The sequence below is a fragment of the Culex pipiens genome, chromosome 1, assembly GCF_016801865.2.
Source record: "Culex pipiens pallens isolate TS chromosome 1, TS_CPP_V2, whole genome shotgun sequence".
Classification (NCBI taxonomy): Eukaryota; Metazoa; Arthropoda; class Insecta; order Diptera; family Culicidae; genus Culex; species Culex pipiens.
In genome coordinates this window covers 49,978,972-49,998,987 of record NC_068937.1, presented here as the reverse complement: position 1 = coordinate 49,998,987, position 20,016 = coordinate 49,978,972, and the positions used below count along the sequence as shown (strand labels likewise).

Here is a 20,016-nt window from a genome sequence, read left to right as displayed (position 1 = left end):
GACATGACATCGCAAGGCTGGAATTAATTGAATGGAGCACATGTGCGAGTGTGTAGTACTCTGGGATTGCGGTCTCAGTCTCTGGGGAGAACCCCTGGATGGGCTGTTGTATAGAGTTTACTGTTATGTGGAGAGCTTGGATCCATAGGTTCTTCATTCTTTGGGGTTTAATTACTAAGCTAATGTGAGAGGATTCGATTTACTGACCAGCATTAGTTAGAAGAGCTTCGTTACAGAGAACTTTACCACTTCAAAAATTAAAAATATATATCTTTTAGACATCATTCAAAAGTTGACTGCTCTTCTTTATCACATCATAACTCCTTACCTGTAATAACTTATTAAGTCCAAACAACAATACTTATAATTATGTCTGTTTATTTGTACCACTCTGTTGCTGGTACAATTCTCTTTTTCCCTAAAACCAACAACAATGTCAACGGCCCAGAACTAAGCTCATTTGGCGTGCACTTTCCACTCCAATGTATTACCGTTGAGTCGTTGCACCTGAACACCAAAACTACCCCAAGTTAATACTGTCACGTTCCGCAACTGTACCACTCCCAGGGTCCAGCTATGCAGATCTTGTTCAAAGAAGGGAAACGCAACATTCTCCGCTCAAACACGGACGAACAAACATCCGAGCTTGTAGGACATGAGCTTGTCGGAGAAGTACGAGGAGAGCGGCCGTGCATTGAACAGCAAAATGCAGCCAGCTCTATGTAATTTGTACTCCTTGTCCGCCCGGCCACACCCCGGGTCCCACCGGGGAAGAGGAAGAAAGTAACTGTTCCATCCAAACGGGACCCGCTTCCCCCTCCTTCTGTTGGAACTCCTCCGGGGAGAACAAATCTATGCTCTGAGCGTTGCTGCATTATTCATCCGTATTCTTACATGAGCTTTCGAATTCTTCTGCACCACGTCTTGGTTCTTTCACACCTGGGGAGGTACCAGAACACGCGTGAATAATTGAACTTGCAGCGCGCAGCGAAGAGCCGTGCAATTCTTCTTTCTTTGATGGTTTAGCTATAGATTTGCTACATTGACCTGTTCTATTTCCGTTATAAGAGGTTATAAGGAGCATTTTTACACTCGAATTGACGTTTAGAGCATCTCCACCGTGTTCTAATCGATCTCAGAAAATTTATTTGGTTCAGTAGATCAATATATGGGTCATTTCACCTCAAACATTCACAATTATTGTTATTAAGAGCATCTTTACCGTGTACTTGCTAACAGCAAAATAGTTTTTTTGTTTTACAAGATTGAAAATGATTTAAAGAGGTATAGCTAATTTTGTTAATCGATAAAATTACTATTTTGATAATATTAAAAAAATTTTTTTTTTTGAAAACTACGGTGTTTTGTTGTTTTACAAAAAAAAACATAATAAAGTGAAAAAGCAAACAAAATTTAGTTTTTAATTTTTCAAAAAATCCATCATAAAGTGAAAAATCATGCCAAATTTCACTTCGTTTGATACCCATATTGCAAATTTAAAAAATTGAGTATTTTCGAAAAATACGGTATTTTGTGAAAATTTTAGTTTTTAACAAAAATTCGCTTCGTTTGATACCCATATTGCAAATAATTAAAATTTGAGTATTTTCGGAAAAAAACTTTGGTACAGCCAATGTTGCAAATTTCTTTGATCAAAAGGATGAAAAAAAAATCAAATAAATTAAAGCATTTTTCTTCTGATGCAACTTATCATTAAGAGCACATCCTCCGTGTGCAAGATAATTTATTTTAATGCAAAAATATTTTGATGTGCTTCAAATTGAATAATATTTCTTCTGGAAATGCTTCAATTTAATTGTGGTTTGGTTGAGCGTTTTAGCAGAATGCATTACTGTGAATACAAAGAGACGAGTTGTTCCTTTTAATTCCGCTATATATTTTTAATAGATAGTCGAAAACAGAACACTGATGAAGTCTGAAAGTAGTAGGCGAAATACGTATCTGTCAAGATATTAAAAATATATAGCGGAATTAAAAGGAACAACTCGTGTCTTTGTATTCACAGCTTCAATTTAGTTCAAAATTATTGTTATAAAGAGCATCTTTACCGTGTACTTGTTAACACCAGAATAGATTTTTTTTTGTGCAAAAATGAAAATTATTTAAAGAGGTACACCCAAAGTTAAAGAACGAGGGGATAGTCCTCACGAAAAGAATCTCTCGCGTGTTCATTCGTTCATTGGAACAGTTCATCCTATTGAGTGGCTTATATGGAAACATGACCGCCACTTAATCACCGAACCACGGTGGCCCATACGGCAAAGGCACGGTTCAATATGCCGAAGGTCTTGGGTTCGAGTCTCGGTACCGTTATTTTTTTTTATAGATGAACTTTTTTTTTGAAGATGAACCCATGAGTAAAGTACTCTCGGTAATTTTGGGATTTATTCTCTCAGTCCGCACACAGTATTATTTTACTACCGAACCGTGCTCTTTATCCTCTCGTTTGCCGATGCCCAGTTCTGGGTGTATAGACGTGTAGTACAACTGTACCATTTTCCTTTTTTGATCTTTTTGCAAAATTTTCTTCTGATGCAACTTATCATTAAGAGCATCTTCACCGGGTGCACATAAATTCAGATCGTCTGTTATCAAACTGTATCACCTGGAAATAATAAATTGAAGATTGCAAAAATAATCAAAATTGAAAGCAAGTCTTCTTCTGATGCAACTAAATCTCCCACGTTGACCTCCCGTTATACCGGTGGGCGCCCGAACTCGGCGCGGGAGTTCAATTAGTGCCAGAAAGCAGGTTAATTACATTAACCTGTTCCTCCGGGCAACCGGTGCCGGACGGTGACCGCGGCGACGAAGCCATATATCCAAAGCGGTCGCGGTCGTAACAAAAATGAGAGTAAAGTTCATAAAACTGATGGACGCACATTAGAAGTGACTTTTTTTTTCATCTTCTTCTTTCTCTCCGGCGCAACAGGGTTGAATCTTGGGGCTATGAATGTCCGGAAGGCGCGTCCAGATAAGCGCGTCCGCCGGCTGATCCGAAATCCCGGTTCCAGCCCTGGCTTATGACGCCATAAGACAGTGTGGCCCAGAACGGCTGTACTTTATTCCGGCACGCCATAAAACTGGACGGTAATTGAGGCGGAAAGGCAACTCTACAAAAAATATAAGTACGACAGCAGCAGCTATAACATACCGGCTGGAATTGCAGAAAGCAAAGGCTAGAAAGAGAGCGTGATAGTCCGACCGAGCGAGCGAGCGAAAATAAATAGTTGCAGATTACGGTTTATTATTGTTATGGCGTCCATTTCGCGGAGCTCGTTGAACAACAGCTGAGAATCGGTGGTGCCTTTCTCTGCGCCGGCAGGTTTTTCTCGGAACGAAAGTATTTGGATCAAAGTTGCAAAGAAGTTGCCTAAAAGCTGGTTTAAGCCAGGTGAAGGCGCTGAAAGCGCTGCTTAACTGTACCACTTGGGGCTTAAAACTGTACCACTTTATCCAGCAGAACAGCTTTCTAAAAGTAGCTATCAAAGTATTAAAACATTCATAGAACAATTCTTTCAAATGTGTAAAACATAACACATGTGTTTACCTATTTGTTCAGTTGCACCTTAATATTAAGAGCATCTCCACCGTGTAATTGTTAAAATTCGTAATTATTGTACAATTATATCACATGAAAATGTATTGTGGTATAGCTTATTAATATATATAATTTTTATTAAAATTGGCACAGAATGATGAAATTTAGGGCATCTCCACCTTGTAGTCAACCAAGTTTCTAAACGGTCTATTCTCCCAAATTTACTCACCGATTAGTTGATCTGGCAGCGACTGATATCGTTGTTTCCGTCAGATTGAGTTGGTGAGGGTGTAAATTAATTATGTATGTTTTAGTTTTATGTGAAGTATATAATATTTTAGTAAGTTAGGGGGGAATAAAGTTTATATTGTAGATGAGGATAAGGTTTTAATGGGTTGAGAATATATTGAGGGAAAGTAAGAGGAGTATGGGTGAGAGGTATATGGTAGGAGATATAGAAGGTGTGTGTGTGTGTTTAATTGGTTTATAGATATGTTTTGTAATAAAAATTTGTAGGTTTAATGTGTAGTTGTGGAGAGTTTAAGATATTAGTGAATAAAATAGGTTAAAGAAATTTGGTGGGGGAAAGTTTTGGAGGGTGATAAATAATGAAAGAAAATTGTGTTTGTGTAAGTAGGTTGTTAATTTTTGAAAAGATATGGGTATGGTATATATGGGTTGGTGTAAAATAGTATGGATGTTTTAATGTTAGGTTTAGTTGTTGTATTTAGATTATTGGAAAGAGTTGATAATGATAAGTTGAATATTAAATATTTGGGTTGTGTTTTGTTTTTTGTTTAAATAAGTAAGTTGGGTAGGATTGGTATTATTATAGGTGGGGGAGAGGTGGTTTAGAGTAAGTTATGATGAAGTAATGGTAGGTTTGATATTAGTTTGTTTGTGAATGTAGAGTGATTAGAGGAAGATGATGGTAAGAAGTTGTAAGTAATGATGGTGAATAATTATTTAGATTAATGGTTAGTTAAGAAATTTATTAGTATTGGTGAATGAGTGAAGTTTGTAGTTTTAATATAATGTAAATAGGGGGGGATGGAGAATTTTAGGATAGTTTGGTGAAAGATGATAGAATTTATAAAAAATGGTTGTTAGAAGATTTCAAAAGTTTGGTTGATGATTGTATATTGGAGATGGGAAATATAAAATAATAATATATAGCTTATGGAGTGGAAATAAGGGTATATAATAAGTTATAGGGTAGAAGGATTTGAAGTGTTGTGTGTTAGGTGTTAAATATAATGTTAAATTGGTTAATGTGGAATTAGTGTGGATATATATTTTTTTTTATATTGGGTAATTGGGAGGTTGTTATATTTGGTAGAGAGGATATTTAGATTTTTGTTTGGTTATGTGTATTATTTTTTTTAGTAAAGGGTGTATTTATATGTTTTTTGTGGTTTGTGTATGTTGGTGTGGGTAATTTTTTCATCTGACACAAAATTTGTCAACATTCCTAGTTGTATTATTACCATGGTTTTTTTACTGTGTAGATTTATGGACAGTTAGTAAAAACCATAATAATATTATATCGAGGAATGTTTCCGCAAAATGTAATATTATCAATTTAAGTTTGTAAAATTTGTAATCCTTCGAAATTTAATTTTTCTTATTTTTGATCAATTTTGTATCAGCGGCAATGTTATGGCTATGATCAGAACTTAATAAATTGTTACCATATCACCATTTTTTAATTTACTGTTTACAACAAAAACCACTGTTTTTTTAAGCTCTAGGAATGTTATTTTGACATACTTTAACCATTTTCATTTTCTTTTTTGTCATATTTGTTATAAAATTACAGCTTTTGATCAGTACAGTTAAAAAAATCATGGTAATATTACATCTGGGAATGTGTAATTTTCCATCCAAAAAATGTGAACTTTGTCACTTTTTCGTGGTAATGGCACTTCTTCAGTCTAACTTCCCTGGGCTTTGTCATAATGAGTGTCATAGGTTTGATGCTTGTTTGGCAAAGAGTATGATTTGATTCGATGTGGAATTAAAATCGAAGTGTTCAGTATATTGCTGAAGCTTCCATTTTTACACATGGACACCAATTCATGCTGCGAGAACCCACTTTGGCGTAGTCTCAGGGCTTAATCGATGGCCGGTAAGCTGTCATCGAGACAAGGAGGTTCTCTGATAGTGGAAATATCACATTTGTACAATGAACCGCTACATATGTGATTTTTCCCTATCTTAATGTGGATGTCAGGTTAGAATGCGGGTTTTTAAAAATTTAGTTTTTGTAGAACTTAGGATTTATAGTTAAAATCAACTTTTTATACTTTGCCTTTAGTTATTTAGGGACAAAATTAGTAACAGTGAATTTAGTAATTCTATCAGAATCGGTGATTTTCATTCAAGTAGCATAAAAACCATTCTGATTTGTCAAAATTTCCATAGAGTCTCGATCAATCAATAGTGAAATGATATCGGACTAAATTCGTTGATCTGTTGAACTAACGACTGTCGGATTATGATTGTATCGACCATTGTTGCGAATCGAGGATCTACTGGAATTTTGACGAACAAATGGTCGTCTCTTTTTCAATTCACGACTTGTAAAATATCAACTGTTATTATTTTTTTTTTAAAAGAAGCCAGACAGGTTTTAAAAGAAACGTTTTTTTGGTTAATAATTAAAATGTCGGGGATTTGAGATTAGAGTAGCTTTCGGATAGGTTGCTTTAAATCTTGTATTCAATTCAAGTTAGGTAGTTATCCGCAAATGAATATTTGGACTTATATGAATAATTGAACATTTTGGACTTATGAATAACACACAACTGTGCATTTATTCTAGAGTCAGATCCATACAGCGTCAGTGTTTATTTGGTCAAAGTGTACTAATTCATTGGCAGATCTGGTTCTAGTTGTAATGTACGACAAGACTACTGACGGACGTGACAGGACGAGGGCCCAGTTTAGAGGTTTCGACATCAACGATGTGCGGCTGGATCACCCTCCCAAAAAAAAAAAAAAAATGGCACTTCTTCAGTCTAACTTGAGGTAATATTACATCATAAAAGAGGTAATATTGATTCTTCCAAAAATACACAATTTTCACAAAAGAAGTCATACTGATACCTTCCAAATTTTCACAATTTTCAACTGTGTACACAGTCATAAAAAGTTGAATTTTGGAAGGTTAAGCATTTGATGGTTAAATATTACCTCTGTTTCGATGTAATTCAACCCCGATTTATGAACCATATGTGAAATTTCAAAACAGATTGGATTTTACAAATTAGTTTTGTTTATTTTTACCTAAATTAATGGTGTAAACTTAAACAGAAACTGATGAAGATTTCACCAAGACCCAATGTAAAGTTACAGATTTTTTGAAACAAAATCTATCAACATGTAATATTACCATGATTTCTTTTACTGAGTGGATTATTTTTTTTTGGACAAGTTACGAATTTATGAAAAAGTAATTTCGGGAAGGTATCGAAGATCACTCAAAATAAATTCTCAAAAAATGTTTTTAAGGTAAAATTTTGTTTGTGACCTTTTTAAAGGATGAATTGTAAGAAAATACGTCACTGTATATTTTTTAAAATAATGTTTATTTTCGTGCAACCTGGAAAAAAAGAGGAGAAGGCAAAAAACTAAATCCATGCTTTTTCAAATTCACCATCTGACTTTTGGTTGCTAAAAATATGCATGGAAATACTTTTTGTTTTAATAAGCCTGTTGCAAATATTTTTCAACGTTTGAGTTTTCCCCCTTTTCCATAAATATTTGTCCAATAAACTTAAAAAGTTTAATGTAATTTTAAGTGTAATCAACTGAAAACTATTCAAAGTGCATTCCTTTGCGTTTGAAATCATTTTAAACTTGTATGAACTGCTTAAAAATATTTTGAATTTTTAGAGAATTTTCGTTTTTTCCACATCAAAAATATTTTCATTAAAACATAGAATTTTAGAAAACCAATGATTGCAAAACGAATGTAAAATGCATTTTCCATGCCTTGCATTGAAATGTTGGTAAATTTAAATAAAAAAATCAGTTTTATTGGACCTATTTTTAATGTTGAAATAAACGTTCTAGGTACCTACAATATTTTTTTTTGCAATTCCGTCGTGAAACTACTTACTTTTCCTGTCATTCTTGAACGACGAAATAGCCTACTTTTCTATACCAAAAATAACAGAATCGAATAGCAACACTTTTCAAAATAAATGCTGAAAAATTCTACTTTTCAGCACTCAAATGGGTGCTGAAAAGTTGAACTTTTCAGCACTTGTTTCGAAAAGTAACACTTTTCAACATTTTTTTGATTTAAACGATTTATTGACAAAATACATAAAAATTTGACATAAAATTTCACTCAGTGTGTGTTTTTTTGAATTGCAAAATATGTTGTATGGGACCATCCATAAACCACGTGGACACTTTAGGGGAGGGGGGGGGGGGTGGTATGGCGATTGTCCACTCTCCATACAAAAAAGATTTTTTTTGTGTGGACAATTGTCCACGAAGGGGGGGGGGGTGGGTTGAGAATCCCTAAAAAAGTGTCCACGTGGTTTATGGATAGTCCCTATGGAACTCTTTGCAAAACTTGATTTTTTCAGCACTCTTCGTATTTATCCAACTCGGTGAACCTCGTTGGATAAATGTACGACTCGTGCTGAAAAAATCCTCTTTTTGCAACTTGTTGCATAAACTACTATTAAACAGTTTATAATTAATCTACAAGTTTTTTAAATGAAAATTAAAATTTTCAATAATAATATTTTCCTCAGATTTTTTGTGGATTTTCAAAGGGTTCTAAAGAAGGTATTAGACTATGACAAACAAACAAACCAGTGACAGTCACCATTTTTTTGTATTTTTTTAAAAATAAACTGAGAATGAGATAGTTCAACACTTGCAGTGCTTATCCTTTTTAAGAAAAATAAGAATGCAGCGGTGCCAGTTTGTGTATTTTCATATGTCTTTCCTCTAGTTGATGCAAATTTTCTGATTTGAAGTTTCATACAAATTAAAAAATGGAAATGATTTTTTTTTCTGTGAATGTTCTGAAACTTTTCCGTGCAATTCTGCTTAAAATTAAGGAGAGCCTCAACTGTCTCTCGCCCCCTCTCAATCTAACAGATGGGATCCACCACCGTGGCTCAAGTCACTCAGGATTACGAGACGGCAACTTTCCCAAAAAAATCCTCTCGAGCAAAGCTGACGGATTACTGTGCGAGGCTCGAGAAGATAGCATCTTCTGCCCGAAGACTTCGTGCGTGCGTGTTGAAATCTGCCTCAGGCATTGATCCATTTCGGCATGGATTAGGGCACGAGTTTGAAATTGGTTAAAAAACGCCGCACGTGAACCGGGTGCGCTCACGTGATTGAGGAATTGAAATTTGTTCAAGCGAAAGGGAGAGGATTTTCGTCACTTCAATTTCGCACACGAAAACAGAGATTTGACAGATTTTGAAGCTCCGCACGTGTCACAGCTTCTCCCAGACAGGTTCGGCGACCCCTCGAGTCTAAAAAATCTCCCCAACTATTACCGCAACAGTTAAATCGTTTCGGTTCACTTGGACCATAAAAATCGTAGAAAACACCACACCACAATACACTGCAGTTGTGGTTTAGCGTGCAGCGGTGGTGGGACGTGATTCGGTCACCCACGCACTTGACCGGCGGGAAAATGAATGGAACACTGTAAACTTTGTCTGCAGAACTTCCGCGACGACGACGACGATGGCGGTGACATTACCGCAGAATCCACTTGCCAGAGAGTGTGCAGTTGTTGGACGGGAGAAGGTACGTGCCCAAGATGCGCTGAAACTGGGATGCGGTCATGGGCGTTACGTTTTGGTGGGGTACTGGAAATGTGCCAGTGTTACTGTACTACTTGAGTAGTATTCTGTACCAGTGATTCTGCCCACCCATGACCTCATAGTCCCACAGGTCGAAAACACTGTTAGAACGGTCACTGGAAGTCAAGCTGTGTGCGACGACCGACTCAAGCTACATGTGTCCAGCAGCTCCACTGTAATGCTAATAACGGGAACATAGTCAGTTCCTTCAGGGTTGGTGCGAGGGTGTTTCGCTTTTTTCCATTCTCTCACTATTTGCTAGAAAGTTGAACTTGAAGCAGAAGTAATTTCTGCACTTGGTTCCACATCTATCTAATACGAAAAGAGATCCATTATTTAGAATCGCACAGAAGGGGGGAAAACGAGAAGAGTTTCTTTCTTTCCTCTTTCTGGTTTTGTTTTTTTTTTGCTGAAGCGGTTACCATTCCAGATGATGCCGGTCACGTGAACGAGTTGTTCCCAGCGGAGAATCGGACAGACAGTGTAGATTGGTCAACCGCAAAGAGTACAGCTAGGGACTGCTACAGAGTTGTACCGGAGGTCTAACCCTTCCGTGCCCTCATCAGTCCCCATTTGGCTATTCCGTGTGCGGTGCACTTGTTGGGTTGAGTTGCACCATCTCGACGTCGTCAGCTTGAAGAGCGTTTGTGCATGTTCAGAAAAGGAAATTAAATTTTATATCTTCCTGCGCTTCTTCGCGTTGCGTACTCTACAAGCTACCCGTTATCCGAAGGTTTGAGCAAGATCTACGCGCACGCGGTAGAGCGTTTCAATTTCTACGCAAGTTGCGGTCGTAGACAATGTCCGGTCCCCGTTCATCAAGTCGTGGGGGTAATCTTGGGCCACATTATCTTCATCTTCTCACTTCTCAATTACGGAAAAGGGCACCGCGGGTTTTAGAAAATGAGCTCAATCATCGACCCGCGTGAACCCGGTGAAATCTGAAACTCAAGTTTTAAGAATCGCGTAAGGAATTGGGTGACTTCACCGAACGCTTTTTCGTCGAATGACTTTTTTTTGTTGAATCGTGTTTCTTTTCTAATCTTCTGGTGGGCAACATTTATGAATAAAAGATAAAGAAGCTTTTTAGTGAACTGGTTCGTTCAACAAAACGACCTTTCGACGAAATTACATTCACATTTCTACAAAATAACTTTTTTTTCAAAAATGATTTTTTATGTAATAATTTGAATTTTGAAATTGTGATAAATTACGAGGAATTTGAAGTGTTTTTTGATAATGTCATTCATTTGACGAAATCAAGATGACCTTTCGACGAAATGTCGTTCAGTGAAAATACTGTTTTGAACGAATTTAAATATGCAAAAAAACGCTGAAGTATTTAATAGATAAAAGTACGTAGTAACTTTTCAACAGCGCGAAACCTTGAATGTAAACAAAAAGTCCATTTAGTTCGCTCTAATGACACTTCACATTTAATGTGAGTGGGATATGCATTTTATCTTAACCCGTTTTGAAAAAAAAAAAACAAATTAGTTCATTAGGAGTTATTCGATGTAATGATCGTTTGTCGAAAAATGGCTTTCAGGTGTAATGATTATAGTGTTGAAGAAAGTTAGACCAATTGTTTAGTTTCAAGGATTAAGGTGAAACGTGAAGGCAATATTAATGTAAATGTATTAGTGAGGTATGATTGTGTTAGTTTGATGATGATCATTGGTGACGTCATTGGTTGACTAGTATTTGTGACATCGCTTAGTGGTAGTTGTGTGGTCGAAAAAACTTTGCTAACAAATCAAAATAACCAATTGAACGAAAAAATAACTTTGCTAACATTTGAAAAGAGCTTCATTTACCTGTTACCATGATTTCAAAATTTTGAAACTATAAACTTGAAACTCATCCTGAAATGAATATTTTAACGAGTTTTTTTTTATCCCAAAATGAACCGAACTTACGGTTATGAATTTTTCTACATGATTGTAGTTAAAAATATTTCAAGACACTGAAATCAATCGTTAGATATAAATACATGTTCTTCCATACTTGGAGCATTTTAAAATATGTTTTTTGTTCGAAAATAAATTTACTTCTCGGAATGTAGTGAAACAGGCTAGTCTTGATTTAAACATTTATAAACAAATATTTTTCATGTTTGACCACAAATAACAAAATTAGCGCGTGAGTAGCTGTCCCATCAGTCCGGGAGGTTTCGATCCGGATTTCAAAGGTCTCAACGACTGCGTTTGAGATCAACCTGATTCTTTAGATGCCGAACTCCAGCTTGAGCTTCTCTCGGAGCCGGTAAACACGCTTTATCAGCAGCTTTGTGAATCCGGGCCTAAGGTTGCGGTATAGCACTACATCGATCAGGTCCGGTAATCAGCTGTTCCTGGTAAAACTGATGGCGAAGTACCGGTGTAGAGCTCACTTCCTTGGGCTGCGGAACCGGGAGAAACCCGATCCAGCTATTCCTGTCCTGGCCAGATTGTGATCATCGGGGTGGGTGGGTCAGAAAAGTCGTTGGCTCCGTGAGTGGTTCCCACACTGACGGATGAGGTCTACCCGTTGTTTTCACTATCCGCTCCACGACCTAGTAAAACGTAAATCGTTTGAGAACAATCAATACAAATTAATTATGACAAAATATACCTACAATTGCAATTTCCTGTGGTTTTCTCTCATTTTTCTAGATTAAAATTTTCTTCGCACGGTCGAGCAATTTTCACGACAGCTCAGCAGAAGATAAAAAAAACAGAACTGTCAAAATCTTGGGTCCCAGCAAGGGCATGGTGTGCTTTATTCCTTGCGCGAAATAAATAATTAGCACGAATATTGGATTTATTGGATGCGCACTGCTAAACTAAAGTGACCCGAAAATTGCATACTGGTTGCGTCGAATAAAAATATGTAAATGTATATAAATAAAAAAATCTACAAAATCTGCTTGAAACCTGCTTTTCGTGCTAGTTTTTTTTTAATTGAGCACACCTTGTATAAATATATGCCCTTGACGTGCCAAAAAAGTGTGGCCAGTTTAGTTGTACGAAATTTTTTAATTTATTTTTTCTGTTGTTATTTTATCTCGAATTCCACTTTAAACTTTCTTTTATGTAACAAAACAACTCATGGATGAGTTGTTAGATTGTTTTTTATCAGTAGGGGAGAGTGGGGAGACTTGATCCCCGGGGACACTTGATCCCAAGCCTGTATCTCGTCAGCATGTGGGTAAAACAATTAGCTTTGATCTAGAAAGTTGTGCGAAATTGACTAAAACTCATTGTAGAAAACAAAGAAAAAAATTAAAAAATGTTTGGATTGAGTTACACACATTTTTCTAAGAAGTGCTGCTAAAAACTTCCAACAGATCTTTTTTCTTTGTTTTGATATGTATAGAAAACACTCAAAAAATATTCAAAAAAATATTTTTTATACATGAATTGTTTGATAAACATATCAACTCCAAAACCCTTACGCATTTGACGTTAAATTTATCGTCATACTATTTTTACAATTAATTGTTTAAAAAAGTGCGTTAAGGGAGACTTGATCCCTGCATTTTTACAGTCACTGGAATCAGCCTCAAGATTAAATAATTTGGCTGGGTTTTCGTACATAGTTTCCTTTAGTATAGTTGTACATAACTAACTGCAGTTTGAACCATTTTTCAAAAGTTTTGTAAACAAAAATTACCAGCTTTTGTAAACATGCTCAATTTTGGTCTAAAAAAGAAAATTTTAAGTTTTTAAATATATTACATGCTAAACTTGTTATATTTTGAACACAAACGTACAGGTTTAATGTGAAATTGCTGTATCTTATAGAAAATTAAAAGTTTGGATGAATTAGAAACATTTTGCTTAAGATTTTTTCAAAATGTTGAAAGGGGGATCAAATTACCCCCAACATTTTGAAAATGCCGGTTTAAAATATTTTTTTAAAAGGCTTGGCATTATTCGAAGAGTTTATCTGATGAAATACCCTTATCAGCTAAACATAGTTGAATGTTTAAGCTTTCAATTCATGCAAAAAGATCATAGTTTTGTGAGAAATTGACAGAGTTATGTGTGATACAAAAAAAGGGGATCAAGTCTCCCCACTCTCCCCTACAAGGTAAAACATCAAGCAAAAAAATGTTATTTTTGAATTTTATTAAAAGTGCTCGACTTGAATTTTTGGCAACCACATTCTCGATGACTACTACCACAAGCAAACCACAAGTGCATATGACAGTTGTATTGGAGAGTGTTTGAACAGACAAAAAAATATTCGCGAAATTTTCCACTTCACGTTTTTTGATTCAAGATATCAGGAAAATCGCGGGTTATATTGTGTTTGGCTGTGATCACCTGGTCCATCTGACTGCAGCACGTCGAGCGATCAGCGATTTATCAAGGTAATGTAAATGAAATGGTAGTTTTCAAGCGTTTTAAAGTTCGGTCAGTTTTATATGGCAAAAATTTGGTTCTCAAAAACAGGCTAGATTCCCGAAAAAGAAAGATTTATCGAGCCAGGCTTATACTTTGCTGTGTTCCTCTGGAAATTCTGCGCATAGTGATTATTTTTTTGAATTTTTAACCGTGCAGCAAGTTCGTGAAATTTCAAGATTTCTAAAAAGTCTTTGATTTTTACTGAATAAGGTGTTACGGGAAATAATCATTGTTAACGTGAAACGGGACGGTTTTCTGCCATACTTTTACCGCCATTTAAAATGATGGCACGTTACACCTTAAGTCTAATTTGTATAGAAATGATTGCCATTTCACCGAATCGAAATTTTAAGGTGAAGTTGCAGTTGGTGAAATGACTCAGACTATTGATTTCGATTAGGGATTTAAGGCGAGCAGTCCTTTCAAATAGAATTGGTGAAAAACATTTTGACAAATTGGATTTCAGAAAAATGTTCTATTGTTTGGAGTTTGATGATCGAGTAAAAATTGAAAAAAGTTGAAATAGGGTATTTGTCCCTATTTTGGGCCTACTTAGCCGAGCGCACTTTTTATTTGATGTATTCTCAAAGGCTGCTATAGGCAGCTTTGTTTTTATTACATGAACAAGTTGGTTTTTTAATGCTAATGCGCTTACTTAATCACATTTTTGACGAAAATACCTTATATTTCTGTATAAGCCCGAAAAACTGAAACATTTTTCGTCCCTATTTTGGGGATATTGCTTGTAGCATACGACCTTCTTTGTGCATATTTTCGGCCTACCTTCTGATTGGTTGAAATCTCGAAGCACGTGGCGAACTTTTTTGACGTACGGTTCAGCCCCAGCTCGTACAGTACAGCCGCACAAATTCGGTCGACAAACATGCTCAATCATTGTGATGTTTTAAGCCATAAATCAACATTAAAATGATTGATTTCACGTGCATTACGTGCATAAGTAGCATGGGCATCATTTAATCATTCATTTATGAGCTTTAAACATTATTAAACATTTGTTGCATAACCAAACAAACAATCCGTAATATGCGAGGAAGACTGTAACATGTGAAAGGCACACACACACTGTCACAGTTTGGAGAAGTGTCAAATGTGCTGAATATGCACCCATTCTCTTTGAGATGGACGAAGTAACTTTAATTACCAATTCAAGCGATTTGGTGGCAATTTAGTGATTGTTTTTGCAGTGGGATTGTGCCACCCACCAAAAAAAAAAACATATTGCCGGTGGTTGGAGATTCGGGGGATGGCTCTCATTCGTGTGCTGAGCGATGAATGCCGTGACGCTGAGTGTCAACAAACGGTAAGCAAAAGTGGTGAAAATTTTCGACCTAATGGGCAACTAGCGATTTGCCAAGAAAAAAGTGAAAAGTGCTATTTTTATTGCTTTATTTCTAATTTAGAAGGAAAAATTAAATTATTCTTGGCCACCAAAATGAAGATAATGACAGCACGTATAATTATCAAGATTCCTGCCAGATTTGGTGAAATGCTCAATTTCGTTGAATTAAGCTTGGTAGACCCAAAATAGGTACTAGGCCCAAAATATGGACAAATAACATATTCAATAGTTAAAAATAGCTGTTGACAGAATTGCCACTTTATCAAAATGGCATTTCGACGAAATGACGCATTTAGTGAAACCATGGACGAACTGTAACGTTATTCAGAGAATTGACTTAGATTTTTTTTAGCTTAGAAGTTTCGAAATAGTTCATTAAGAAGTATAGCATTTAATAGATTGATCTTTTGTCAAAATGGCCAAATAAAAATGGCTTTTAGGTGAAATGACCATCTAGATTTCGAGTTTCGGTGAAATGGCTCAAATTTTCGAGGGTGAAAAAATTAGAAGCCTTGTCTAGTTTCAAGGAAATAAGTCAAATTTGTCTATAAATGATTGGTTTTTTATGCTTTCGACGTAACGGCCATCAAAATATCCCTTTCACCGAAATTGACTGTTTGGGCGAAGTGGCTACCAACGAAGTAACTCAACTTATTGAGTTCGATTACGAGATAGGCGAGCATTCCTTTCAAATATTTTTGGCTATAAAATCATCGATAAAATGACTTTCGGTGAAACGACCCAAACTCCCAAAAAGAAAAACAATTATCGTTTCCAACGACTTTTGGCCGCCCCATGTCGTGGAAAAATGCCATTTCAGATCGTCGTCGCCGTCTCGCGGGGTACAAATAAAAGCGAAATTTATTTCCCCGGGGGTATCGAGAACTTGGGGCTTCCGGAAATTGCTCATCGGCACGCACTCGAAGATCTCTCGTTTGTTTCGTTCTTTTCGATGAGGCCAATAAATAGTGCCGCTGATTTGCCTTTTTCTTTGCGAACAGAATGAAATGAGATATTGTGGGGGATTTGGGCGAAGAAAGTACGTGTTTTTGGGGTCGAAATGTTCCGATTCCGGAATGCTGTGTTTTATCTGCGTTAAATGAGCGTGCGTTTGTAAAACTTTCTGCTGCTTTTTGTTCGGTTGTTGGTGGGAGCAGATGGTAATGTTTGAGAATGTAAACATCGACTCCTGTGTTGCGGTGAAGAATTGCGTAACGCCACTAATGGGCGCTGTAAATCAGGAGTTTGTTTTTTGGGTTTTCTGGTGACACTTTTTATGGCCCTTGTTTTGGATTTATGGGAATCGAAACACAACTAAATACATAAAATTTCCGAACGTTGGGTGATTGGTACTTGTTGGACTTGTAGATTTTAAGACTTGGAGACTTTTGTGACATTGTGGAGACTTCTTGTGGGTTTGAAGATTTTTGCAGACCTTTGTAAATTTTTGTAGAACTTGGTAGGTTTGAATGAACAGGTTTTGTTAACTTCGTAGTTTGATTAATTTGTAGACTTTTGTGTAGACTTTTTACGGAAATTATGTACACTTGAAGATCTGAATCTGGAGACTGTTGAGCACTTTAAAGAACTAGTTTTATTAGTTTCTAAAGTATGCTTTATTTGTTGACTTTTTGCGAAAGACTTTTTGCGAAATGTATGTGCGCTCCTAGAACATTACCTGATAACTTTTGTGGATTTTTAATGAATAAGTTTTGCTCAATTCAGTAGTTTGATTTATTCGTAGACTTTTCGCAACAAATAGTTCTAATCCGCATCTGAATTTTTCACTAATGTTTTGCGAATTCACGACTTTTACGATTATCCAGAGTGCCTATGAATCGGATATTGTCGCCTTGAACAATTTTGGAGACCTTTGAAGACAGGAACTTTTTCGATTTTTTGCAAGATTTTTTGACATTCAGATGGAGAGTTTTCTAAGAGATAAACATATTTGTAAATCTTATGACTTAAGCACTCTTAGAAACTTATCTAGAATTATTTATTTTGACTTTTGCAAATTTTTGTGAGTTTTGAAAAAAGAACTTTGTGATTTTTTGTCGTGAGACTTGAATTTAATCAGTTTAAACTCGCTGGCATAGTTTACAATTTCCGTGCACTGTTAGATTAATTGCCCTGTCAAACTTTTACACTTCCGAGGTTCACCCCGTTAATAGAGACGGAGATCAAAGCGCGTCCCATGTTTGCTGCCCCAAGCCCGACAACTTCGTCTGATCCACCAAACGAACCAACTTGTGTTACCGCCGAGTCAAAGTCGACGGTCCGTGTTTGTCACGATGGTGTTTCCGGAGCGACGACCTCCCCAGTTGCAATTGAAACTTTTGTGCAAATTTTGCGCGCTCGCAAGTAGTTGGACCAACTTCCGGTCCCGAAGCTACCATTAGTTCCCGACGACACACACCCCGGAGGAGTTGAACTTTTGTTTGTGGTGCAGGAAGGTCTTGCGTTACGCAGCGTTACGTTTTGCTTTTTTTTAAGATTTTGGTAAAATGTTGAATATTCAAGCTTTGAGTTCTTTTTGGAAAAAATAAAAATTCTTTTAAAAAAATTAAGGTTTGTTACGCTTTCAAAGTATGGTAACGGCGTTACTCCCGCCTGAAATGTCAAAACCGCGTGGTGATACCAACATTGCAAAAAAAAGTGTGTTAATTTTTTTCAACATGGACGTAAAACAAACCGTAACGCCTCCGCGTAAACAAAGCTTCGCTTGTAGTTGATCACAACTTGCAATAAAAGTGAATCTTTGGCGTAACAAACGCGTGGTTACGCGCACTCTCCGGTCATGAGCATCATGAAGAAGAGCCGCCCGATGACGATGAAGAGATGACATAATGAACTTATTTCTAAATTTAACTCCCCTCGCGGGGCCACTTATTATTGCACATGTGCGCCGCGGCGCAGCAATCAGCGAAACTCCAAATATTCAGCCGATGAAGAGGAGTTGCTGCTGCTGTCAGCTCTTGGACAGCTCGCAGTCATCGTCCAGTAAGCTGCGAAGAAACGCCTGGCACGGTGTGTGCCAATAACTGTGTTTTCAACCCGATGGTTTTCAGGTCTGCCAGCCACGGTCCGGTGGGCAGCATTCTGCAGTAGGTATGGTGCACGGAAAAGCAATTTTTTGTGAATTTTCATTATTTTGATTTGAAAACACTGTTCAAAACTTTAGGCGTTACGATTTCGAAAATAAAGTTCGCTGAAACCTGTAATCTTTTGAATAACATTGCCACAATTTAGATTAATTCACTAAAACAAAGCGTTACGCTCGTGTTCATGATTCGGTGAATCCTCGCAGGCGTTACGTTTTTAAGTTTTACTAGATAATTTTGCATTATTTTTAAAGTAAATTATTCGTCGTGTGTCAATATCTAAAAAAAATCTTGCAACGTTTTGAGGAAAAATTTTGGCGTTACGCACCGTTACTATTTTGTATATTGGCTTCTGAAAATTCCACTAAATGTTCACGACTTCAACGTTCGCGTATTGCACATCTTTCCGTGCAGCTGATGCCAAAATGATACAGATATTTCAGCTGGTCAGTACCGTTCCGTACACAACATCGGCCCGAGCCGGGTCGGAATGTTCCAGTGATTGAACACTTTCGAAAATTACCAACCGAAGCCAGAGCTCTGCAACTTCAGCACCAAACAGCAGCAGCTGCTGGAGCAGCTCATACCCTGGCCGTAACCACCCCCCGGAGGAAGCAATTTGAACTGGACCCAGTGGATCCACGCCGAATTTCCCGCTTGGAAGCTTTGATTTGCCATAAAAAAATTATAGCGGAAATCGGGCGAGCGCGAAATTTCGGCCCAACCAAAAGTTTGCACAGTAATTTATGGTCATCTTCAAGGTTCGATACCTTTTGGACATGGACACAAATTTTGGGGGGACCCCATAACTCTTGTGTCAACCGGGCATTACGGCGAAGCGGTAGCAACTTCCGCGCCTCCAAAATGCAATTTTGGTACGCTTTCTTCTAGAGGAAAAAATCGCCTTTCGGCGATTTTCAAATCTCATTTGTTTAAGCTACTCAAGTGGAACCCCCGGAGAGCCAGCAGCAGCTGCAGAAATATTTATGCCAATTTACTCGCTTTCAAATGTTGTGCCCGCAAATGAACAGTATCTGGCGATGGATTGTTGCATCGCAGCACACGTGTGCCGGCTTTCGATTGTGCGCGCGATTTTATGCGGATTTTGGCCGATTGAAGTCGGTTAATTTGGGGGCCTGAAGGGATTTTGTGGGGATTAACGGTGGATTATTGGGTCTGTTAGGCCGGAGGTCTTCAAACTCGATGGGATTTGAAATCTCTACAATTAGTCTAAACATTTTTCTTTTTTCGAACTTGATATTTGCAAGTCTCAATTTTTTTCAAAATTAAACAAAGCTTTTAATTTGGCACATTTCACCATCCTGATTTTTTTTTAATCGTAAATAAAAATATAACAATGAACAAATGAAGTCCAATGCTATTTTAATCTTCAAGTCTACAAACTGACTTTACAATTAAGTTCACATCTTTAGGGTAAAGTTTTGACATTTGCTATTGAGATTCACTCTAGAAATTTTCATGTCTCAATCCATTCAAATTTTAAAAAAGTCTCCAAACTCATGTTTCCAGCAAGTCTTCACAACTTTAGAGTTATGTTTTGACGTTTTTTGAAATTGTCCGTATAACTTTGTGGATAATTTTAAAATCATCATAAGGGAAAACTTTTGTTCAATATTTTCACATCTTGCGAAGTGTCGAAAAGTTAAATTTTGATGTTTTTAAAATCACATACTTTAAAAAAAATCAATTCAAAAAGTCTCCAAGGCCTCCTCTAAATTTACAACTGCACTCT

General features: G+C 36.8%; 2 protein-coding genes and 1 long non-coding RNA gene across 7 annotated transcripts in view; 1 reads left to right on the top strand and 2 right to left on the bottom strand.

Moving 5' to 3' along the window:
- LOC120431391 (protein toll) overlaps positions 1-3,847 on the bottom strand; it is a 37,435-nt gene extending 33,588 nt beyond the window's left edge. The window contains exon 1 of the mRNA XM_039596544.2: positions 3,792-3,847. The gene's annotated coding sequence lies outside the window, so the exon portion shown is untranslated. The remainder of the gene's footprint in view (positions 1-3,791) is intronic.
- The window catches only part of LOC120432354 (cation-independent mannose-6-phosphate receptor), a 259,577-nt gene that overhangs the window by 61,507 nt on the left and 178,054 nt on the right, over positions 1-20,016 (top strand). The window lies entirely within an intron of this gene.
- On the bottom strand, positions 11,451-12,378 carry LOC120412627 (uncharacterized). The gene is made up of 2 exons (XR_005604835.2): positions 12,026-12,378; positions 11,451-11,962 (listed from the first exon to the last, which is right to left on the bottom strand). It is a non-coding gene; the product is annotated as an uncharacterized LOC120412627 (long non-coding RNA).